At 55.9% G+C, this 23,497-nt stretch overlaps 1 protein-coding gene and 1 long non-coding RNA gene across 2 annotated transcripts in view; both read left to right on the top strand.

Annotated features, from left to right (window-relative positions):
- The window catches only part of ACVRL1 (activin A receptor like type 1), a 96,031-nt gene that overhangs the window by 17,950 nt on the left and 54,584 nt on the right, over positions 1–23,497 (top strand). The window lies entirely within an intron of this gene.
- Positions 17,822–21,108, top strand: LOC142873281 (uncharacterized). Its single transcript, XR_012921331.1, has 4 exons — positions 17,822–17,857; positions 18,902–19,054; positions 19,594–19,645; positions 19,976–21,108. It is a non-coding gene; the product is annotated as an uncharacterized LOC142873281 (long non-coding RNA).

Genomic DNA, 23,497 nt, shown 5'->3' on the forward strand with positions numbered 1-23,497 from the left:
CAGGAGAGGGATCCCCTGCCTCCCTTCCAGGTTCCCAGACCACACACTCCAGTCCCCTGCATCAGCTAGACTGGAGGTTAAGAAAGGCCCTGAGGACTTGGGGGAGAGGGTAGGCTTTGAATCAGGGAGACCTAGTTTGAATACAGGCCCAAGACACACACTGTGGCCCTGGGCAGGCTGCCTGACATTGCTGAACCTCAATTTCTCCATTTATTAAGGGGCATAACATATACCATGCACAGAGTGGCTGTGAGGGTTAAAAAAGGTTATGTAAAATACCCAATTCAGTGTGGGGCACAAGCAGTACAAATTAAGAACCCAAGCAGTGCCCGAACCTTGCTGAGTGACTCTGAACAAATCACTTCCTTTTGGGGTTGGGGGACCATGGTGACTGTTCGGTGAAAGGAAGTTCCTTCCAGCTCTGATATGACAGGCCAGTAGCCAGCACGCAGGCACTGGGGACATGCCAGCCGCTGTTCTATATTTTACATATCTTATGTAGCCCTCACGGCAGCCCTAAGATCAATACTGTTCCCATCAGCCCCATTCTACAGCTGAGGAGACCACAGTACAGAGAGATTAATACATCTGCAGGGTTGCACAGCTGTTATGCCGTGGAGGCGGGATTCAAAGCCCAAGCAGTGTGACTGCACAGCGCAGCCCCTGAGCCACGTGCCCACACTGCCTCTCTGGTTTTTGCAGCCGGCGACGCCTGAGGCCGTTGCATGACACACACCTGCACTCATTTCCTGGGCCTGTGCAAAGTTTCTGTATTTGCTCATGAACGTGGCTCTGCCCCAAGTGCTATGTATTTTTACCCTTCAAACCAAGCAGCAGCATTTGTGTTTTCTCCTGGTAAAACAGCCCAAGGAGAGCTGTCCCTTTCCCTGTGAAAGTGCCATCAGACGATGGCACCCAGCCCCTCGGCTGGGCACACAGTTCCTTATCTGGATTGTGTGGCCTACCCTGGTGGTCACTAGGACTCTGGAGAAAATGCCCTATCTGACACTGCTCAGTTCCAGGGGGAACTAAGTCTTGCTCCAGAAGCAACTTTCTCTGCAGACCCTTGACCATGAAGAACCATTGTACACAGAGGCAGCCCCCTGGAGCCCCACTTGATTCTTCTTCCCACAGAACACGCCCTTCAAACTCACGGGCAATCAATAGTTACAAAAAGAATTACTGGAAGGAAGAGTAAAATAATTCCTAAAACCCTACTCTCATTTTTAGGAAGTCCTCCAGGATTGATGAATGACATGATTCAGTCTTCACAACTGGCCAACACACTAACTGGCCAACACGCTAACTGGCTAACACGCTCAGGCACCGATTTCACCCCTGGTCCTGCTGCCCACGTGTCCTGTGCGTGCCTGCGGACCACAGGCTCTCCGTGCACAGGGCCCGACACAGGCCTTACATATTCCCCTCAACCCTGGCCTCCTAGGACAACAAACACCCTGAGCTGTCACTGTGTGACCGTGGGCAAGACACTGAACCTCTCTAAGATTCGCTGTCTTCATTTGTCAATGAGACAGTTGGTTTAGATGGGCAGACCTCAAACTTTTTTTTCTCATTTAGAAACACTTTAAATTTTATACAAGGTGGGGTAGGAGGGGCCCCCCAACCCTGCAGTGTGAACACCCCTCTCTCCAACTCCCTAGGAGACCCCTAAGACTCCTTCCAGATCTTACAGAAATTTTATGATTCCGGATTCTGTTACCCGTGGGGAGGGAGGGGACTGGACCAGGCAGGGTTTGGGGGCAGGGTAGGGAGGAAGGGGCAGCTGTGTGGCGGCTCCAAGCCTGTGTGGAGATGCCGCCCTTCTGGGCAAGCCTCCTCTGGGCTCCATTATCTCAGCCTGGGACAAAGGGGCTGGAGTGGAGAATCCCATTGTCAGGCCTCCGTATGGAAATCTCATTAATCTATTCACCAAGGCTCCCACAGGCCTTTTGTCCCAGGCTTTTTGTCTACTGCTTACAACTGGACCCCCAGGGGGTCTCTGGCTGCCTGGCAGAGCTTGAACAGAACTGTGCCCCCTCCTCTGGGCCCTGCCCCCTCATGCCAACCCTCAGTTACTACAAGAGAAGGGAGGGAGGGATGACAAGAGAACTCTGGAGGACCAGTCACCTGCTACAGCCCCTGCACCTCCCCCACAGGAACCTCTTTCCCCAGTCCTAAACCAGAGACAGCTGGACCCCCAAAACCCTGCCTGGGGGGCGCCCTGGGGTCCGGCATAGGGCCAAGCATGGGTAGGGCTTGGTGCATGTTTCAGAATGAGCCAAAGGATGCCAGAGAGGAGGCAGTAAAACGTCCCATTTCAGTGACTGCAGCCCAGTTTCTGCAAGGACACTGTCTTGTTGCCTTCCGGCAAACACCTGCACTGCGGGTACCTTCAGTGCCAGCCACGGTGGCAGTGGTGGCTCAGACTGTGAATCCCCGCTCACAGGCTTGATTAGCTAACAGGGAAGATGAGGCAAAGCAGTTCATAAGAAAGGAAGGAAGAAGGGAGGGAAAGAGAGAGAAGAAAAGAAGGAAGGAAAGAGAGAGAGAGGGATGGGGTGAGGTTGGTCAAAGGATACAAAATTTCACTTAGACCAGAGAAATAAGTTCAAGGGATCTATGGGACAACATGGTGACTATAGTTAATAACAATGTATCCTACACCTGAAAATGGCTGAGAGATGATTTTTAGTGTTCTCACCACAAGTAAATATGTGAAGTAATGCATATGTTAATTAGCTCAATTTAGCCATTCCTCAGTGTATATACATTTCAAAACATCATGTGGCATACCACAAATATATACAACCTTTGTTAACTTTTTTAAAAATAAAGTTTTAAAATAAAAAATTCTCCGGACGCGGTGGCTCACGCCTGTAATCCTAGCTCTCTGGGAGGCCGAGGCGGGTGGATTGCTCAAGGTCAGGAGTTCGAAACCAGCCTGAGCAAGAGTGAGACCCCCGCCTCTACTATAAATAGAAAGAAATTAATTGGCCAACTAATATATATAGAAAAAATTAGCTGGGCATGGTGGTGCATGCCTGTAGTCCCACCTATTCTGGAGGCTGAAGCAGTAGGATTGCCTGAGCCCAGGAATTTGAGGTTGCTGTGAGCTAGGCTGATGCCATGGCACTCCCTCTAGCCTGGGCAACAAAGCAAGACTCTGTCTCAAAAAAAATAAAAAATAAAAAATAAAAAATTCATGTGTTACCCTTAAAACATAGACAACTGCTGATTTTTCTGTGCAAATGAGGAATCACAGAAATAAATAGAGTTGATAGTTTTTTAAAACAAAAGGTCAGATACATAGCTAAAAAGAGAAAAAAAGAAACGAGAGAATTCGGAGGTTCAGAGACAGCTGAGGTGCTTTTTGGCTGGGGAATTGGGCAGCAGCTGAAATGGGTCTCAGAAGATGGAGAAGGAAGGAGCAGGCTGTGCAGGGGGTGCTGGCGCCCACAGATGACAAAACTGAGTGCCAGGGAGGGCACATGACTGGCCCAAGATCACAGCTCTCTGGAGGCTGAGCTGGGACCAGAAAGGGGACCTCCACCCTCGGAGCTAGCGTTTTTCCACCTCCACAGATTTCTGTAAAGCAAGGGCGTGAGCTAAGCAGCAGATCCCCAAGGAGAGCACGAGATCTGAACACCCTCGTTGTCCCTAAGCTCAGCCCTGGGCTGGAGAAGTGATGAGCTCTGAGCTGGAGACGGGGCACGTGAAGGTGAGGATAGGGCTACAGGCCAAGAGCTGGAGGTCGGGAACAGGGGTGGCCATTGTTGGAGTGAATCTCTGTGAGTCTCTGGGCAAGTTGCTTGTCCTGTGTTCACTGTCTGTGGCCATCACAGCCTCCCTGATCCCTTGGGGCTGTGGAGGGGAACCGGCCCAACAACACCATGCAAGCCAGCTTTCCTCCCCATAAGGGCCTAACTAGAAAAGTCCGCCCTGCCCCGTCAGGACTAGACACAGGCCCTTGCTCCTGCAGCTCCACTGTCTGTCAGGCCTCCCTGGACCAAGCCTTCAGGCCCACGGCAAGGCCCGCTCACGCCAGCGCCTTCCTGGCCACTCCAGAGCCCGCTGACTCCTAGCGTTCTTAGGGAAGCTGAAGGAAGTTCCAGCTGAGGGGTTAAAAAGCTGCCTATGTTACTATTTCTGATTCCTGTCCTTCCATTCCCTCTTGAACCCTTCCAACCAGGCGTGCATGCCCAACACTCCACCCACCCACACCTCATAACCGCACTGTACCTGCATCGTTGAATCTGCAGGTCACTGTCAGCCCCCATGTCAGTGGCTCGGCAGCATAGACTCAGCCTAGTGCTCCCCTTCTTAGGGCACCAGGACCCCGTCTCCTGGTCCCCACCTCCCTCACCCCCTCAGCCTCTCTGCCATTGTCCCCTCAAAACCTTGCAGGCCTGAGGCTCAGCCCTATGGCCTTCTCCTCCCTCTCCATGGGAATTCCTCGGGTGCTCCCATCCATTTTCCTGGCTTTGACGAGCACCCATGTACTGATGTTTCCTAACATGGTTCTCCAGCCTAGGTGTCTCCCCTGTACCCCACAGGAATACTCAACCTTCTTCCTGATACCGCCACTAGAATATCCACTTGGTGTAAGTAACATGTCCAAAAATGAAACTTCTGGCTTCTCCACCCCAGCGTACCCCTCCCTCAGTCTTCTCCATTGCAGGAAATGGCAGCTTCATCCTTTCCAGTTACTCCGGCCAGAAACCTTGGGCTCACCCTTAACTTTTCTCCTTCATGCTTTAGACCAGCAAGTCAGATTAGCCCCAGCTTCAGAATCTACCCCACATGCAACTGCGGCTCGCCACCTCCAGGGCCTCTCTCCCTTGCTGATGGCAGTAGCCTCCCATCTCAGCCCCCCATTTCTACATTGTCCCCCACTAGCTAGTCCCAGCACAGTAGGCAGGGTGACCCCTGAAAACATGCTTGATCCTGGCATTCTTGCACCCAAAAGCTTCTGGCAGCTCGCACCTCACTCGGAATAAAAGCTGAAGTCCTCCCACTGGCCTACCAGGTCCTGAGGAGCTGCTTCCCAGTTACCTGTCAGCCTCACCTGCTGCCACTCTCCCCTCCCCTGCCAGCCTCCTCACAACTTCTCAGGGCCCTTGTCCTTGCTGGGCTCCGTGCCTGGAACACCCGTGCCCGCGGCTCCCAACCTGATGCAACCTGAGGGGGACCGTTGTCCCCCTCAACCTGAAGTCCTCTGTAACACCCGTCCCAATCTGACCTGTCTGTTGCTTTATTGTCTGTGTACCCACTAGAAAGTTCCATGGGAGCAGGAACTCTGTGTTGTTCACCGTCATATCCCAAGCACCTAGGACAGTGCCTGGCACACGGTTAAATTCTTAGAGACTACAGGATGGATGGATAAGCAAGGAGGCTTGAAGTTGCCTGTGGGTTCAAATAAAGAAAATAATCAGAGTGACTAAATTGAGTCCACAGGTAACAGTGAGGGTGTTAAGAGGTGAAGCCGGGGATTTACCTGAGAAATGGACAGAGCAAGGGTGCCCAGGAGGAGACTGCCCAGCCCCGAAAGGCACCCACCTCAGCCCCCCAGAGACCCCACATGGCCTTGTTTTTAAATTTCCCTCCTATGGCCCACCCTCATCAGGCCTCTGTGGGAAGGACAAAAGGGGCGATGGAATTCCCATCAAAGGCCGCTGGACACATGGTAAAGAGATCAGGGCCCTTGGGAGCCTGCTTCCTGGAGGTAGTGCGGCCTCCCCGCCAGTCTGGCTCCTCTCTGAGCCCGGGGTGTGGTGGGGGTGTGCGCTGGCCCTGGCCTCCTCGGATGTCAAATGCCAAACAGCAGGAGGTCAGGCTGAGCAGAGCTGGCCAAGCAGCCCCCATCTGGACTCAGTGTGTGTGTGTGTGTGCGCGCACGCGCACGCACGCGCGTGCATAGGGAGAGGGGGGAAGGGCAGCACAGAAATCCCTGCCTTGTCTGCGGTCAGGGCCATAGCCAAGCTGTGACCATCTGTTGTCGTCTCAAGAGGCCAGGCCAGGGGCTCAGCACCCTTGAAGAATAAACCTTCCCTTTCGCCAGCCTGCTAGTGTCCGCAAAGAACTTTCATAGTTATCATTCGGTTTCACCCTCACAGTGTCCCTGCCAGATGGGCATTAGTCTTCCCATTTTATAGAAGAAGAAATGGAAGCTCAGATAGGGGAAATGATTCTCCCAAGGTCACACAGCTAGCAAGAGGGACATGGTGCTTTCAGCCCATTCTGTCAACCCCTCCCTACCCCAACCCTGGCCAAGGTCCCTGGGTGCCAAGCACAGGGCCCTCACATCAGGCTCAAAATCAGCAGGTTTCCAGGGCTAGGCTGTCTGGCATAGCCCTCCCACCCATCCCCTGGCCCTGCTGCAGCCCAACTCTGCCCCACACTCCCCCTCTTCCAGGAAAGCTTCTTGGGCTGACATCCCCAAGGAATTTCCTAAGATACCTCAAAGCCTAGAGCCTCCTACAGCCACTGCTTTCCCACTGTGGACTGTCAGGCTGTCCCTGAGTATTTACCTTCCCTGGGGCCCAGGACCTCTTAAGGGATGCTCAGCCACCCAAAGGAGCAGAGTGCCCTAGCTGCATGGGACCCACATGGCATTTCCCTCTGGGGCAGCCCAGCAGGCTGGGAAAGGAGCACAGTGTAGTGGGAGGAGTCCCACCAGGGCCACCCAGCCAGAAAGGAGCAGAGCTGGCATTCACACCCAAGGGTTTGGCTTAGACCCCTGACCACAACCTCTAATCCTGCACTGTCCAAATGGCAGCCACTAGCCACATGTAACTATTTAAATTTAAATTCTCTAAAGTGTAATAAAATTTAAAATGCACTTCCTCAATAGCACTAGCCACATTCTAAGTGCTCAACAGCCATGTGTGATACTGGCCACCCCACTGGACATTGCAGACACAGAACCCTTCCACCATTGCAGCAAGTTTTACTGGACAGCACTGCTCTAATCGCAGAGGGCTCAGCTCTGCGGCCAGCTGCTTCCTGACACCCACCTACTGCAATGGAGCTTGCTGCTTAGCGCCTTCAGCAGACTTCCTTAGGACTTAGACTTCTCTCACTAGGATTCCCAGGGAGTTTTACGCTGGACTCCAGTTTCCCCCAGAACTCCGGGAGGGAAGGTGGGCTAGCTGGACCAACCCCCTTGCCACCAGCCTGCCTGGGTGGCCTGCTTCAGGACAGAAGGGGCAGGCTGAAGAAGAGGGGAGGAAGGTGGGACAGGGCAGTTTGTCATATGGCCCTCGGGCTGTGCTTCCCTCCCCCATCAGCTACTCAACACCCCTCCTCAACCCTGTCTACCATCCTCATCCTCAACAAATCCCAAGGACAGATGGGGGCCAGCAGAGAAGGAGAAACGTGACCACAGTGAAAGCACTCTCAAGTGGTAACAGAGTCCGGGGGTCACAGCTGTGTCCCCCGAGGCCTGGCCAGTCTCTCCTGTCCAGCCTTGATGTCTGGCCAGGCCGGGGATAAAGCAAATCTCCGAAAGGGGAGGGGGATACTTAGGAATCTTAGGGGGAAATTGAGAAATCTGTAGGTGCTGGATTATCCCAGCAGACATAGCCCCAGTGAAAAATACAGTCACTCTTGTGGTCACTCATCCATCCATCCATTCAACACACATGGAATAAGCCCCCACCATATCACGATGTAACAGGAGTACATAAAGATGGACAGGTGGCTCCCTAACCAGCTTGACCAGGTAGGGACATGGCTTGTTGTGGCCTTAATCCTCCTTCCAGGCTAGATGAAGATCCTTTGTCTCTGCCCAGTGGTCTGAGCAGTGTGGACACCCCCCAGCCCCCTCCCCTCAAACAGGCCTGCTTGCGTGCGCACAGCACACACACTCCCAGCTGCTGCCAGGAGCCCCCTCCGTGGTCTCTCTGGCCAATCACAGCACCAGAGAGTAAGTCCCACTGTCCAGTGGCCCCCAGGGAGTGTATTAGCACATTTGAACTGCTCAACCTGCAACTGACAAAGCCTGGGGCCTTGGGAGGAGACACAGCAGGAGTGGTGGGGGCCTGCGGGGAGCTCTCCTCCCCTCCACCTCCCAGGGGAGGCTCAGGACTAGATTAAGCATTCTGGGGCACAGAGGAATTTGGGGGCCCCAGCTCCAGCAGTGAATAAGCGATCCATAAAATCCCAATTTACACACTCACTGATCAAACAGCCCATCTACTACCCCCAGGAGGCTGGGGGTGGCTCCTGGGCCGCCCTGCTCTTGCAGGAGGTCCTGAGGATCTGGACAGACTCTGCAGCCCCCAGTCCCAGTGAGGGACACCCATCCCCAGGGCTTGGGGCTGCCGTACCCCTGTGATCTGGTTGCTTTGAGGGGGATGCTCTTTGTCACCCTCTGTGAATTATGGCTCTTTTTTTCTCTTGTGCTGCCCCAGGGCCTCCAGGCCTGACTCTAGCCTCATCAGGGCTGCTAATCACTTTTCCAGCTCTGAGGCCCTACTCTCCTCCCCACCCCCTTCTTCCCGGCAGCCCCTTGTGTCTTCTCTCACCCTCCTCCTGGTGCGGCAGGGGGATGCTCTGAGCCCTCTCCTTCCACCAGCCCACCTCATCCCCAATGGGATGGCTCCAGACCAGTTTCACCATCCCAAACCCATCTCCCTGGAGGGACCGATTGCCCTTGTCCTTTTCTCCAAAGAAAACACAATATGTCTACATCGTGCCTAAATTTTGCTTACTTCCCTTGGTTAGGCCGAAATTTCAGCAAGAGAAAAGCATTCTGGTTAACAAGCATTCTCTTTTAAACCACATCATAGCTCCAAGGCTCAGGGCTATCAGCCACGGGCCCCTAGAGGAGGATTAGCGAGGCTGATCTTCCTTCCCTTGCATGCTGAACTGGCCAGGTAAAGTGAGTCTTTGGGGCTGGGAATCGCTTCAAGGGCAGCACAGGGTCCCCACACTCCCTTCTCACTGACATGAGCTACACTGGGGTAGGTCAGGGATGGCCTCAACTCCCAGGCCCTAGGGAAAGGGCAGAAAGGGAAGTGGGGGCCACCTTATCATGATGCTTCCCAGGGGCTCCAGAGGGCAAGGGGCTGCCTCCCTGAGGCCACTGGTACTGGGCTGGGGGCTGACCTCCCTGTCTCCTGAAGTCCCCACAACAGGCTGCAGGTGGTTGACTGTGAGCCTGGTCTACAGTGGGCCACGCGCCTTCCCTTCCTCTCACCTCTCCTCCCCTTCACTGCTACACGCATGTCTAAAACACAGAATCAGCCTCCCACAAACCAGAGTGGACACTGAACTGCTTAGGCTGGCACCAGAGGTGGTCCATTTGTCCTTCCTTCCGGCCTCAGCCCTGCCTCAGGCCCCCTGTATCCCCTCCAGACACATCAGCCCATTCTCCAGGCCACACGCTCACACTGCCAGGGCTTCGCCCCAGCCAGCCCCTCTGCCCAGATGACTCCTCCCAGTTCTGCAGCTGGGGTGCTCCCAGGCCTTTCTGTCATGTGGACTCTGAAGCCATTGATGGCTCTTTCTTTGGCCACCTCTGTCCTGTCACTCCAATGCCTCGTTTAGAGGTGGCATCGTGGTTAAACTGGGCTCCCATCCCCTGCCCAGCTCAGCCAGCCCTGCCTGTGCGCCTTTGCACTGCAGTTCTCTGGCCCTTTCTGTCCTTTTCCCTCCCAAAGTCCCCTCCCTCAGAAAACCTGCCTGGATATGATGGTGGAGGGAAGAGCAGAGGCCCTGGAGCAAGGCTGATCTGGACTTTTTAACGATAGTGATTATTTCTTTGGCAATTACTTTTGTAAAAGATTGCTTGCTTTTTCATGGAGGTACAGGGATTTGTAGTTGAATCCTGTGCCTTGCCCGCCTAGAGTCAGCTCCTTCCTAAGACCGTGTGGAGACAGAGATGAGCATTGCAGAGGGCTGTAGGACACTCCCTGGGTGGCTGCAGGGCACAGGCGCTTGAGAAGGGGGATGCGAGCTGCAGGCTGTCCACTGGGGGCGCCACTTTCATCTGGGGCTGGACAAGACCCTTCCAAAAGTGCCCATCTCCTCGTGGGTCTGCACCTGGGGCTGCTCTTCCCTGGGGACCTGGCCCCGCATATGCACGAGATGGAGGATGTGGTCAGGGCTCCTTACCACGTTTAAGCCACAGGCCCCTTTCACAGTCTGGAACACCTGTGGCCTGTTCTCAAAATTACTTTTTCAATGCATAAAATAATAGTACACAGGACTACAAAGGGCACTAATAATACCAGCATATATTAATACTTCTATCGGTGAACTCCTAGGGGTTGTGGACCACATGGCTCAGCCCAAGAGCCTCTAGTTTCCTCCAGGGCCCCACGTTGCCATCCCCCAAGCCAGATGCAGGATCTGAGGTTAACTTGAGTCAGTTTGGGTGGTATGTAGCCCTCAAAGGCTTAAGCTTTATTTGTTGTTGTGTTTTTTCTTTCTTTTTTTTTTTCTTTTTGCAACAGGGTGCAGTGGCATCATCATAGCTCACTGAAGCCTCGAACTCCTGGGCTCAAGGAATCTTTCTACCTCAGCTTCCTGAGTAGCTGGGACTACAAGCACATGTCACCATGCCTGAACAATTTTTTTTAATTTTTTGCAGAGGTGGGGTCTCACTATGTTGCCCAGGCTAGTCTCAAGCTCCTGGCCTCAAGCAATCTTCTTGCCTCAGCCTCCCCAAGTCCTGGGATTACAGACATGAGCCACCTCGCCTGGCCAAAAGGCTTATGCTTTCAAGTCTGGGTGCCCCTATGTCCTCTGGTCCCAACTATGGCCCCTCCCTGTGCTTGCAGGTGGGTATGAGACACGCCCCCAAGGGCCAGCCTGACCAAAGGTGAGGAAACAGGCCCAGGCAGCCCACCAGGTGTCCCCAGCGGCTGCCTCAGCCTCCTCCTACCCTCTGCCCAGCCCTGGGGGTGCTGAGCTGAGCAACTCCAGCTATGCAGCCTGGCCGGTCCACCTGGGCGTGAGTGGGCAGGGCTGTCCTCCAGGGGGTGGCCCACACCTGCAGGGCCATAGGAGCAGAGAGACAGAGAAACTGGGGGGAGGGTGCTAGGAAGAAACCAAAGAAGCACAATCCTCCTCTGTCTGCCCCGTGTGGAATTCTCAGCACAAGTGCTGAGCACACTCCCAGTGTGTTCCACACATGAGTTCAGTGCATCCTCAGGGTCCTGGAACCCTAGGAAGTGACTCCCATGTTGCAGATGAGGAAACTGAAGTATGGCTAACCTGTCTAAGTCACCAAGTCACAGAGTGCCAGCTGCCCAGGCAGTCTGGCTCCAGATGCTTTTCTTCCTCCCACATAAGAAGCAGATGTTGTTCCCATTTGACAGCCGAGAAAATGGAGGTATCAGTTGATTCCCACCCTCCTCATCAACCTCTCCTGCCCCTTAGCCCTCCTTCCTCGAACCCCCTCCCGTACTTAGCCACAAGCCCTGGAGCTTAGCACATTTCAAAGCTGTTCTCATTAGACCAAGTAAGTTCTTAACCAGGTCTGAGAAGCTCTGGCCTCAAGGCGAGGACCCCAGACCCTGGTTAGGGTCACTGCCACACTCTGAGGGACAGAGAAGTGAGCCTGGAGACCATGCCTAGAGGAATGGGGAGGAGAAAGGCTCTGAGGACCAGATGTCTGGATGACAGGCGGGTGGCAGACTGTGCAGCTCTGTGCAGCCTCTCTTCTCCCCTGCACTCCCTACCTTCTTTGACAGTAGCAAATCCTCCATGAAAGATTTTTTGCTTATCAGGAGTTCGCTCTGTCTGAGAACATGCAGGCCGTCTCTAGAAGCACTGAGCTCCCCAGGAGTGGAGGCATTCAACGTCAGAGGCTGTCCTCACAGGGAGGGGCGCTCCCAGGCAGGTGGAAGGGCTCCTCCCCTTCTCTCAACAGTTTTCCCAGGTCATCCCCACTTGCATGTCTAATGGACACTGCAAACTCAACAAGTCCCCACTCAACTGACCTCTGCCACCCTGGTCTCCCAGCTGCCTTCCCCATTCCATTTAGGAAGTTCCACCTTTCTCAATGAGGGGCTCAGGCCCCAAAATTTATGCCTGAAGAGGGCTACAGTATGGAAGACAGTGCTAAAAGAGTGGCCAGCTCACATAGGACACAGTCTGCCTGGAAAACAAGCCCTTTCTATAGGAGTGAGGGTCTCTCATCTGATCCCTGATGAGATGCCATCTCTTGGAGGAGCTGGGTGGAACGGCCAATTCCTCCTGGCATCCAGGGAATTCCCAGGGAGCCCCTGTGCCCCAGCAGAAGCCAACAGACAGGCTGGGTGGGGAGGGGACCACTGGCCATGGCGGTGGAGGCAGGGTCCTTTTTCAAGTATAACCTAACTCCCACCAGTTTTCTTTCCCCACTGGCCTGGAAAGAACAAACACCTCCAGGCTCTTGAGCATCCAAAGGTCAAACAGGGCAGTCAGCAGCAGGTGGACTCCCCCTGAGCAGTAGCCCTCGTCCCAGTTTTCTAATTCCCACTGACACAGCCTCCTCCAGGAAAATGCAGTCTCCTCAGGACTCCCCCAGTGCAAGGCCCAGGTCCTCCCCTCACAGCCTCCCCGCTCCAAGCCCTCCTGTTCACTCTCCACAGCTCCCGGCCTGCCACTGCCCAGCTCAACGCCCTCAGTGGCTTCCTTCTACTCCAAGAATGCAGGGACAGTGGTCCCCAAAGCATGGCCTGTCTCTTTGCCTCTTCACTGGTCCCCAACATCTTGCAAACTCCCTGACAGTGACACCACATCAGAAAACACTGGTTGCTGGATGAACAGCTACCAGGAGAAAATACTGAGGGCCTGGCAGCCATGATTCATGCTAGGTGCCTGTGGCAAAGCAATGCCAGGGTTGGGAACATCCTTTGGCTCTCCTTGGCCATGTGAGGAAGAAGCTTGTTTAGGAAGACCCCAGGTATGAAAGCCCCAGCTCAGGGCCTGGTCCATAGGTGCCCAGGAGTGTCTGGGGAGTCTCAGGGCTCCAGGAATGCTGCCCCTGGCTGGGCACCCTCAGGGGTCCAGCTGGGGTACACTCAGGACCTTGCATGGTGCTGGGACACAGTGTGTAGATGCTCTCAATACAGGTGTGCTAAAAGTAAAGTGTAGCCTCTTCATTACATCCTCCCATTCATCCCTGTTTAATCACAGCACTGGGCTGGGGACCAGGTGGCCTGAGTCTGCGCAGGCAGAGAGGGGATGGAGGGAGGTATCCTACCACCTCCCACATTCCTCCAGGCAGCCAGGCTGGCTCTCCTCCCACCCACCTCCTGATACCCCACCCCCTAATCTATTTTGGAGGGGGCTTCAAGGAGCGCAAGACCTGCCATGGGACAGAACTTTCACATGCATGTCTTTTTTTCCTCCTTACTCCTATGCTGGGATGTGGTTCTCTGGAGTCCCTGGGCCCTGAGTCACTGAGCAGGTCACTAGAGCGGGGCATGTGCTTTGGAGACAAAGGGGCAGACTATTTGAAACCAAGGTCCAAATCACCATGATGTGAGGTTCTTAAAATGAAGAAATTGAGGCCCAAACAGTTGAAGTCTCTTGTCCAGGGTTACACCTGATTAGCAGCAGGGTCACTGCAGCTCAGGGCTATGTCCCTAGAGTGGGGGCCGTGACTGGTCATCATAACATGGGATTGGGGCCATAGCCCTATGGAGGCAGGCCTGTGGCCACTGCCCAACTCTCCCATTCACCAAGAACTTCCCACTCCACCTCCAGCCCCCAAGAAGAATGCCAAAGTCTGACCCTGTCCACACCTCAGTGCTAAAGGAAATGACAGCAAGGCACCTGGTGGTTCCCACTGTGCTCTCCTTTCCTTGGCTGGACAAACCAGAGAAATGTCAGCATTGACAGCAATCACGGCCCTGACCACTTTCACCTGCTTTTCTGACCAGGCCCTCGCAAACCCACAGAGTCACTCAGGACCAGGATGCAGGATTCCCAGCTCCTGCCTCATTTAATCCTCACAATAATGCTTATGAGGTGGACGCCATTCTTAGTTCCATTTCCCAGAAGAGAGGTAGAGTTTAATAAGTGCTTATAAGTGTTAACTATGATTCACCAAGATTCTAAAGAAACTGCTCCCCTTTCTTGCCACTCATCCTTGTGCCTGGAGACAAGTGGACCCTAAAACAAAGTCCCTGGACAGCCTCTCTCCAGGCCATACAGTCAGAGATGAGATGACTAGCCCAGACCCCAACCCAGGCAGTGCGAACCCTTCCCACTCAAAGGCTGGCCCTGCACCTCGGTCCCCAACCCCTGGCCCCTTGGCTCATGTTGTCTCCCTGCCAGTAATAAGGCCAGGGCGCAAGCACTGAGTGAGGAGGTCAGGAAACCCAGGCTGCAGGCCTGACCCTTCCATCAGCACATTACAGGGGGCTGGACTGGGGTGAAGCTTTCCTGGTATAGCTCCCCAATGGGCTTGGGTGGGGGTTTGAGCACACCTTCTAAAGCAGAATGCAGAGCCTTGTGTCAATGAATGGAAATGGAGATTTCTAGGGATGACTTTCACCAGTTCCTCCAAGGGCTCTGTAAATCAAAAAATTATGGACCCCAAGACTGAGTAATCTTGAAGGCCCCTTCCATCCCTAGTATTCTTGGCCTATTCACATTTAAACATAAATTCCTCTCCCTGTCCTTCATTGCCAACTCCTGCCATCCAGGAAGCCCGAGCAGATTTCTTGCTTCTTAGACTGCATGGACAGGCTGGGGACCCAATGCCACAGAGCCTTGCAGGATCTTCTGTCCTGATCTCTTTCACTCCTCACTAGCCTGCCAGCTCCCAGAAGGAAGCCAGTCCAAGGCTAAGATCCCAGAAGATGCCAGGACACCCCACAGTCAGTCTAGTGTGGGTCCCCCAGCCCGCAGCCTCCATCCACTGGCCGGCAGGGGCTCTCAGTGTTGCAGACCACAGGTGCACCAGGATCTGAAGTCCACCTCTCCCTGCTGCAGCCCTGGAACCTCCCTGAACTGTGCTCCTGTGAGGAACCTGGTTTTCATTAAATCGGGTAAAGGAGTCATTAACTGCCAAGTCAAGAAGAAGCAAAGTTCTGCTAAAAGGCACAGGGAGGGTAAGGGAGTCCAGCCTGTCCCTTGCCCTTCCCGACTGACCGATGGTGGGGGGAGGAGAGGGGGACTCCTCAAGGTCCAGCAACTGCAGCAGTAGGAGCTAGGGGTGGAGAGTAGGGGGAGTCTTGCCCAGATAATAAGCAATTGTTAATGTGATCCATATGGATCCTGACTGGCCCCTCTGTTTAACAGGATGATAATGGCAGGGAAAGAATGCTGGTCTGAGGGGAAGGGAAGGGGCAAAGTCCTCCCCAGACTTGGGGGGTGGGGAGGGTCATCAGGGAGAAGGAGGAAGAGGAGGAGGGAGAGGAGACCCACCCAGGGGTCTCTACCACTCAAGAGCACAGAGCTATTTGCCTGAGTGGCCAAATTGTAAGCTTTGCAGATTGCCTGGCTAAAGGCCCTTACAAAACCCCTTTTATTCAACTAACCAAACTTACCACAAGGTGCCAACCCCTGTGCCAAGCCCAGTGGGGGCAGGGGACAGGGGGCAGGGAAGTATCTGCTCTACCTCTGTTCTCTGGGAGGCAAAGCCCTATGTAGAGCCAGCCACAAAGGCTGAAGGGAGGCACAGGTGCAGGGCAAGGCACCCATGGACGAAGAAGCAAGTGACAAGAGGGCTTGGGGAGGCTGCACGTAGGAAGTGTGGCATCCGAGTTGGGCCTTGAAGAATGAGGAGGTTGTGGAAAAACAGGGACAATGAGGAAGGCATTTGGCTGAGGGAACAGCAGGAGCAAAAGCAGAGAGGCGTGAAATTGCGTGGCGAGAGTCTGAGATCTCAGCAATAAAGCTGCAGCCCAGGCAGGGGTGGGAGGGGACTCTTGATCCATAAAAAGCTGTGGCCATGGATGACCAGGAGAAAGGCAGGAAAGGGCTCTGGAACACCACACTCGGGTCTGGGTCCCTCTCCTCAGCCTTCCTCCACGCCCTGCACTGGAATCGTCCATTCATGGGATCCCCAGCCCAGCCCACGGCCATGCCGCGGCCAGAGGATCTGGGAGAGCCTCGGAAGCCAAACCCATTCCTGTGTCTCTCAGCCCCCTCTTCTGGGGATCGGGGATCCCCAGGAACGCGGGGTACCCAGGCATCAGCAGGAGCAACTCCACTGCCCCACAACTAAATTCCCTTCGGCCAGCGGACAGCACAGCGAGGGCATAAGGGTCGCTCCTGTCTGCTGCGGACACCAATAGAATCAAGTGGAAATAAATGAAATGGTGCTAAATATGGGAAGGGGGATTTATGAGGCCAGTCACCCGGCCGGCCCGGCCCGCCCAGCAGGCCCCGCCCCTTTCCTCGCCCATCCCAGGAAGTCCCGCCCCGCCCCCTGCCCCGCTGCGCTCTCGGCCACCGGGGACCCGCGCCCGGCCACGGAGTCGCCGCGGCACCGCGCTGCGGGCGCGTCCGTCCGTGGGGAGCTAGCGCACAGCAGAGAAGGGCGTCTGCTACCGGACTGCGAGGCTCGGGGAGGGGGCCGTTGCCAGCGGGATGCTCTGGGGGTTCGGGCTGAGTTCTGGGACGGTCTGGGACTCCCTCTGCAGAGGTGCTGGGACCCGGCGTCTCCTGGCCCCCTCCAGAGACCTGGCGGCTACACCCGGAAGGCTCCAGGCCCCCACGCCCCAAGCCCAGAGTGGGGTTGGAACCCGGTCGGCCGGCCGCCGCAGCCCGTGCGGAGGACAACACAAACATTCTTCCGTCCTCTATTCTCCTCCAAATTAGGTATCCATGGAGACAGGGCCGGCAGCCTGACAGCCCTACGGCCTAATCCTGATTTAGTGACCGTCCCTTTAACAGCCCACCCACCCGTCCACCCACCCCTGCGCTCCGGGCCGCCGCCCGGCGCAGGCTCCAGGCCGCTCACACTCTCCCCCGCGCAGACCCCTTCCCTGGCCCCCTCTCCCAGGAGAGGCAAGGGGACCAGAGGGGCAAAGGGCCCAAACTTGCTGAGCACCTCCTGTGTGCGCGACACCGCGGAGGAACCTCCACAGAGAGGGTGCCTAGCATGGGAATCTGCAGACCAGGAGAGGGCTCTTGCAGCGGGAAGTTTAGTGGGCGCTCCCCAGTGAGCAGGGAGCCTAGGGGTCCCCCTTGCAGCCTGGAGGGCAAGGGTGAAGGTAAGTAAGTGCAGCTTCCAGCAACACCCCGACTCTGACATGGGGGTTCGGCTCTCCCAGCCAGAAGAGAAGAAGTGAAGGGGGTGGGCGTTAGGGACGCGAGGACCCGAAGTAGCTTCAGTCTCCTGTCACTGCCCCGTCTCGATGCTGGGGAATCTCCGGGCCAGTAACCCAGCCCCCACCCCCTCCCACACACAGGGGCCGCTGGACAAAGACCTGACGGAGTGGGAGGGGCCTGCGGGCCGGCCCTCGGGCTCCAGACGCAGGATCCTTTTGGGACCCGAACCCGCAAATCCTGGGTCCCCACCCCCCAATCCCACAGACTCCTCTCAGAGCCAGCTGCCGGATATTGCTGCAGCCTTCGCACCAGAAGGGGCGACGGAGCGGGTGCCCGTCGGCGGCCGAGTGACGATCCCCTACTCTGCCGACCCTTCCCCCCGGGAAGTGACCCTCGGCTCCCACGCACCCGCTCCGGTCTCTTGCCGGCCTTGCCCTCCGACCCCCGCCTAGTTGAAGCCCATGGCCTGCAGCCCCCGCCCTCTCTGGCCCTCGCACTGCCCCACACCCGCGGACAAAGCTCCGGACACCCGGACCGAACGGTCACCACCCCCTGACCCCGGCCCGCCCGCGAGCTCCCGTGCCTGCCCCCGCCCCGGCCCGCGGCCCTGTACCTCGGCATCCCGGCCGGGTCCTAGGTGAGTGTGCGCGGCCTGGGGGGGCGTCCGGCCCAGGGACCGGGGCGGGGGCGCAGGCCGGGGGCGACAGGCCGGGGCTGGGGGGCAGCGGCGCTGACCATCCTGGAGCCGCTGCTGCTGCGGCTGCTGCGGCCGCCGCGGCCGGGAGCGGGACTGGGCAGTGGGGGTGGCCGGACAAGGGGCGGCCCCGGCTCCCCCCGCAGGCAGGACCCCCACCCCCACCCCCGCCTCCCCTCGCCCGCCCCCAGAGCCCTCCCTCGCAGGCCCTCGCTCCCCTCCCCTTCCCTGCTCCTCCCCTCCCTTAGCACCCCTCCCTTCCCCCAACTCCCGCCCCTTCTCCGGCCCTCTCCACCCCTGGCTCCTTCCCCGCCCTCCCCCACCTCGCCCCCGCCCCGCCCCCACCTCCCCTGGGTTCTCCCAGCCCCTCCTCGCAACCCTCCCGGATGGCCCCGCCCCCCTCCCTCCCCTAGCTCTAAAATAAATTAGCCACAGAGAGGGGAAAAAGAGCAAATGACCCTTGGTGTGGAGAGTGTCCTTGCGCCACTCTCAGGCCGGCCCGCCCCGCCTCTACACGGCCGCAGGAGAGGGAAGTTGAGGGGGTGGGGCCCGGGCCGGCCGGTAGAGGTGGGGGGCGACCCGGGGACGGGGTGGGGGTGCGGGAAGAGGCCGGGATGGAGCAGCGCAGCTCGCCTAGCGTGTCCACTGGGTGTGAGCGGCTTCCTGGGTCGAAGGGCAAAGGGAAAGGCAGCGGGCCAGGCCGGGCCCGCCCCGTCCGCTAGCCGCCCAAGTCCCCCTCTCCCAGGGCTGCTTCGCCCAGGCCAAAGCCTTGTGGACTCTGGCTTACTTCCTCTGCTCCCAGGTGAGCTGAGCACCTACTGCGTGCAGGACTGCGACAGCCAGCTCTGGATGCAGAGGGGCAGGACCACAGCCCGACAAGTCTACTGCTCAGCACTGCTGCCTCTCCGAGTGCGGGTGGGGGCAAGGGAGAAGGACTAGCCCCGCAGGAAGGCAGCTGAACGACCATGAGATATGTAGTCTCAACAGCGGTCTTCACTGGAGGGCTTCCGTAAGAAGGTGGCATTCACACTGGGCCATGGAGGATGAATGGCTGGAGGCAAAGATGGAGATGCATCCCAGAGCTGTCTCCTAGAGGTGATGGAAGGCACTCGATTGCTGCGTTCATTCAACAGATACATAGTGAGCGTCTACCTTGTGCCAAACATTGGGCCAGGCATCAGAGATACCCAAGAGGGTCCAAAGGCACAGCCCTGCCCTCCCTGGAGCTCCCAGTGGAAGGGTAGACAGAACTCTGGCAGACAAAAACTCAAGGCTTCAGCCAGTATGACAGTCAGAAGCCACTCTACCTCGGGAGGCTGTAGCAGGAGGGGCTGTGCTTATGGTGGAGGGTCCAGAGAAGGTTCCCGGAGATGAGAGTCCAGGGGGTCCCAAAGTCATCAGTGTTTCCACCCAAGGGCAGTGCTTAAGGGTCCTCTCTTCTGAGATGTTTTTTTCCTTTTGGGTGGCTGCTCAGCCTGAGTGGTCGGTAAGGCAAGATTGGCCCTGTACCCCTCAACCCTCAGCCTGCAGAGCATTTTGCAGAACTCTCAACACTACTCCTCCCTTCTAACAAGGATTCTTCCGGAGGTTCTGGGGTCTGACAAACCTGCGGCACCCCTGTAGGTGCCACTCAGGAAAAGGCAAGGGGAGGGCCTCAATAGCTCCCATTTCTTTCCCAGCTCACATCTGGAAGCAAGACCAGCATCCAAGCAGGACCTGGAACTCATGAAGGTCAGGGTCTTTTCCACGCCCAGAATTCTCTCTTTTTCTCCACTCACACCCCAGGACCATACCCCCACACAAGGGACCGCTGTGCTGAGGCTCAGAGTGCTAAGGGCAGCCTTTGGCTTCAGAATCAAAAGGAGCTGCAGCCACCATCCTAGGATAAGCTAACCCCTTGCTAGAGGGACAATTCCAGGATAACAGAGCGGGAAGGGACTCCTTGAATATTTCTTTACTGATGGAGCATCTGAGGCTCAGAGAGGAGAAGTGACATGCCTGAGACCACACAGCAAAGCTGGATCTAGAATACAATGCATTCTTTCTACCCTTACCTTTCAGGCTCCCCAAGGACCGGAGACAGAAGTGCAGAGAGAGACCAATGTCCACATGAGCTGAGTGATCTCAGCCAGCAGAGTTAGTGCCAGGAGGCCAAGCCTGGCATTGTTGTTGAGTGTTCCTGGGGACCATACTCCACCAAGTGCCCGGGTAGGGGTGGGGGTGGATGACAGTAGTGGGGCTGGACTGAGGGGCCCAGCTTGAAGGAAGGAATTGATGTGCACTCTCCCCCCCCCCACCCCTGGGGGAATGGATCTCACTCTCCCTCATGCCCCAGGAGTAAAGGACCTTCCTGTGCTGGTAGGAAGGACAAAGTATAAGGAAGGCCTTGCTAGTAAGGTAGTAGGATGGGCCAGCACCCTGGGGAAGGCCTTTGCTGGACTCCATGAGGTAAGATCAGCATCTTGGCAGTACTGAATTGTTTCTGATGGGCAAACTGCCGTTGGTCACATTAAGGGGGGTGAGGTTGATCACTTCTCCCCTCCACCTCCCATCCTGCGCCAGTGCTCGGGCAATGAAGTGTGGCTCCCCGTCCCTGAGCTCATTAAAGCCCTGTTAATTCATCATCCAGCCTCCTGGGCTGACAAATACTCAATCCTGGCAAATGGCCCTTCATCATATCTCTACCTCCTGCCCTCCTGGGTGGGGCCCTGGAGATTTGATCTCTGAGGACTCTGGGCTGACCCCTCTCCTGGCTGTCCCCAGTCAAGAGATCTATGCCCTGAAGAGCCTCCTGCTGAGGTCTTTGTGATCATTCCCAGGCAGGTCAAGTGTCCAGCAATGGATTGGATAATAATAGTGGTAATGATGGCCGTAATGCCTGGCTTCCGCAAAGGGCTCTCCTGTCTCTCCCAGCCATTTCCTGTATCACATCCAAGGTGGAAAATCCCTCCCCCACCCAACCCCCAGGGGAGGCAGGTGCTGTCTTAGGTGTGCAGCTGGGCGCAGCACCTGCTGTGGGTGTACGAGGGTGTGGGGCACAAGCAGGTGTGAGTGGCTAGGGGTGTGTGAGTGTGTGCCCTTCCTGGTCCAGACACTTGCAACAAGGGCTTTCTGAAAACATTAAGAAAAGTAACTGCCCTGGCCTAGGGTGAATCAGCATTAAGGGTTTTGGAGGGAGAGAGCAGAGGAGGAAGTGGAAGCCAGAGAGGGAGGGAGGGAGGGAGGAGCAGGTGGGGTGAGGAGGAAGGAAAGAAAAGGGCCTGGGGAAGGATGGGGTGGGGGAGGAAGGGAGAAAGAAATGGAAGAGAGGAAGAGGAAAGGGCGGGGAGGCTTCTCTTTGTGGTCCTCTGATCAGCCACTCAGGAGTCATTACTAGCAGGAAAGGAAGGAAGTGTTTGCGGGCTGAGGGATTGGGGTTTGTGCCCAGAGAACACCAGACCTGGCTGGCTACTACGTGCCACATGCTTGGGCTGCTCTCCCCAGAAATGGAAGCCCTAGCCCTTCTCTTTCTGGTTGACTGGCCCCCAAGGTCCTGTCCCCAATGCCTCACCAACCCTGCTCAAAGCCCTACCAACTCTGACTGAGTTTATATCAGCTTTGTCTTTCTACTGTGCTGCAAGCTGTGTCAGGGTCCAATCCCCACTCAACAGCCTAGGGTCCCTTGAGAGCCTCCAAGAGAATTAGAAAAAGTGCTGCCTCCTCCATGCTGACCCAGCTCTGTGCCCAGCCACACAAGACGGGAGGATGAGCTGGGGCTGGCCATCATGCCCTGGAGCTCTGATACCCTGATACCCCACTTCCCAAATTCTCACCCCACACCTGGCCCTGCTGTTGGTCTATAAGTATAAACACATCCACCCTATCCCCATCCTGCAAAACAGCCTTCGGCCCAGCACCCCAAACTGATCCAACCATGTACCTTATAGTCCCACAGAACCTCTCGCTAAACACCCACACCATTTTAATACCTCAACGTTTCTCTACCTGTAATCTTATTTCCCCGTGTTGCCTGGTAAGCTCCTATTCATTCTTCAGAACCCAACTCAGGTGTGCCCTCCTCAGTAAAGCCTTCCCTATCTGTCCCTCACCCCAAACTGAGCTAGTAGCTCCACCCGAGAGCTCTTCAAATCCTTTTTTTCCTAGGTTCCTGGAGTGAGCCCAGAACTCTGCTTCCTAGAGCCCATTCCACCCTGTCCAAACTCAGAAGACTCTCCCTTATGCTACAGACCTACCCTTTAACATGCTAGCCCATATGGAACCCCCTTCCTAAAACTTACAGACCCAGGACAGAATGGGGAATTGGAAATCCAAGTTGCCCAGAGATCTCCCCACCCCCACTCTGCCCTCACTGGGGCTGGGACTGATGGAGATTCCCAGCACATCTGGTTGTACTTAAATCATCCAAGACCGGACTACCAGGGCAGGTTCCCCCACTCCTCTCCCCTTGGCCCTAGCCTCCTCCCCTTCCTGGACCAACCTTCCAGGTCTCCCCACCAGGGTGCTGTCCCACCACACTGGCCCAGCCTCTATATCCACAGCTCCCCCCTGAACCTCCACTTCTTTGGGTCTGGGGTCTGTGAGGCTGTGGAAGGGAGGGCGTATGCTCAGCAAGGCTCGGTGTGTGGAATCCCAGCCTTCCCAAGCATTGGTCCTAGATAGAAACCCTCCCTTCAGGTAGGGAAGGGAGCTGACCAAGGGCCTTCTGTCTGCTCCCTTGACCACAAGGGTGGCTGCCTCCAATTACTGGTATATGCAGTAGGCAAGGAACAAATTCTGGCCCCTTTGACATTTTGGTTCAGATCCAGTCAGAACTATTCCTGTGGCAACTCTTGCTATCAGCCATTTTCCAAAAAGCTTTGCAAAATATTAAAGAACAAAAGAGAAATAAATGCAGAAAAGATAGCAAGTATAAAAAATACGCAGGATACAGGCTGGGCGCTGTGGTTCACTCCTGTAATCCCAGTACTTCGGGAGACTCAGATGGGAGGATTGCTTGAAGCCAGGAGTTTCAGACCAGCCTGGGCAACATAGCTAGACCCTGTCTCTACAGAAAAATTAAAAAATTAGCTAGGTGTGGTAACACACACTCTTAATCCTGGTACTTGGGAGGTTGAGGTGGGAGGACTGCTTAAGCCCAGGATGACAGAGGGTATTAAAAAAAAAAAAAAAAGCCATCAGGCTACAAAGAACAAGTTTGTGGATCTGCCATGACCAGCTCTGCCAGGGCTCCAGGTTCAAATGTTCATTCCTTCTTTCATTCAATAGCGTGTCCTGATCCCTAAGTCTACTGGACTGGAATAAGACCCCAGTGCTTCCTAAAGAGACTCAGGGTCAGTGGGGGAGAGGGACAAGTGGATGAGCAAATGCTAGATGTTGTTTGTGACAGACATGAGAGGGAGAGGCAGCGGGGTGCACTGGTCCAAGGTCAGAGACCTTGAGCTGAATCCCAGCTCCATCACTTTTCTGCACTGTCCCTGGGGCGGGGGGAGGCACTCAACCTCCAGGAACTTGTCTCCTCGCCTGAAAACGGTGGTGGTGCGACCTCACAGATCCGTGGTAGGACTCAAATAAGATAATGTGTGT

This window comes from Microcebus murinus, chromosome 10 (assembly GCF_040939455.1).
Source record: "Microcebus murinus isolate Inina chromosome 10, M.murinus_Inina_mat1.0, whole genome shotgun sequence".
NCBI classification, from domain to species: Eukaryota; Metazoa; Chordata; class Mammalia; order Primates; family Cheirogaleidae; genus Microcebus; species Microcebus murinus.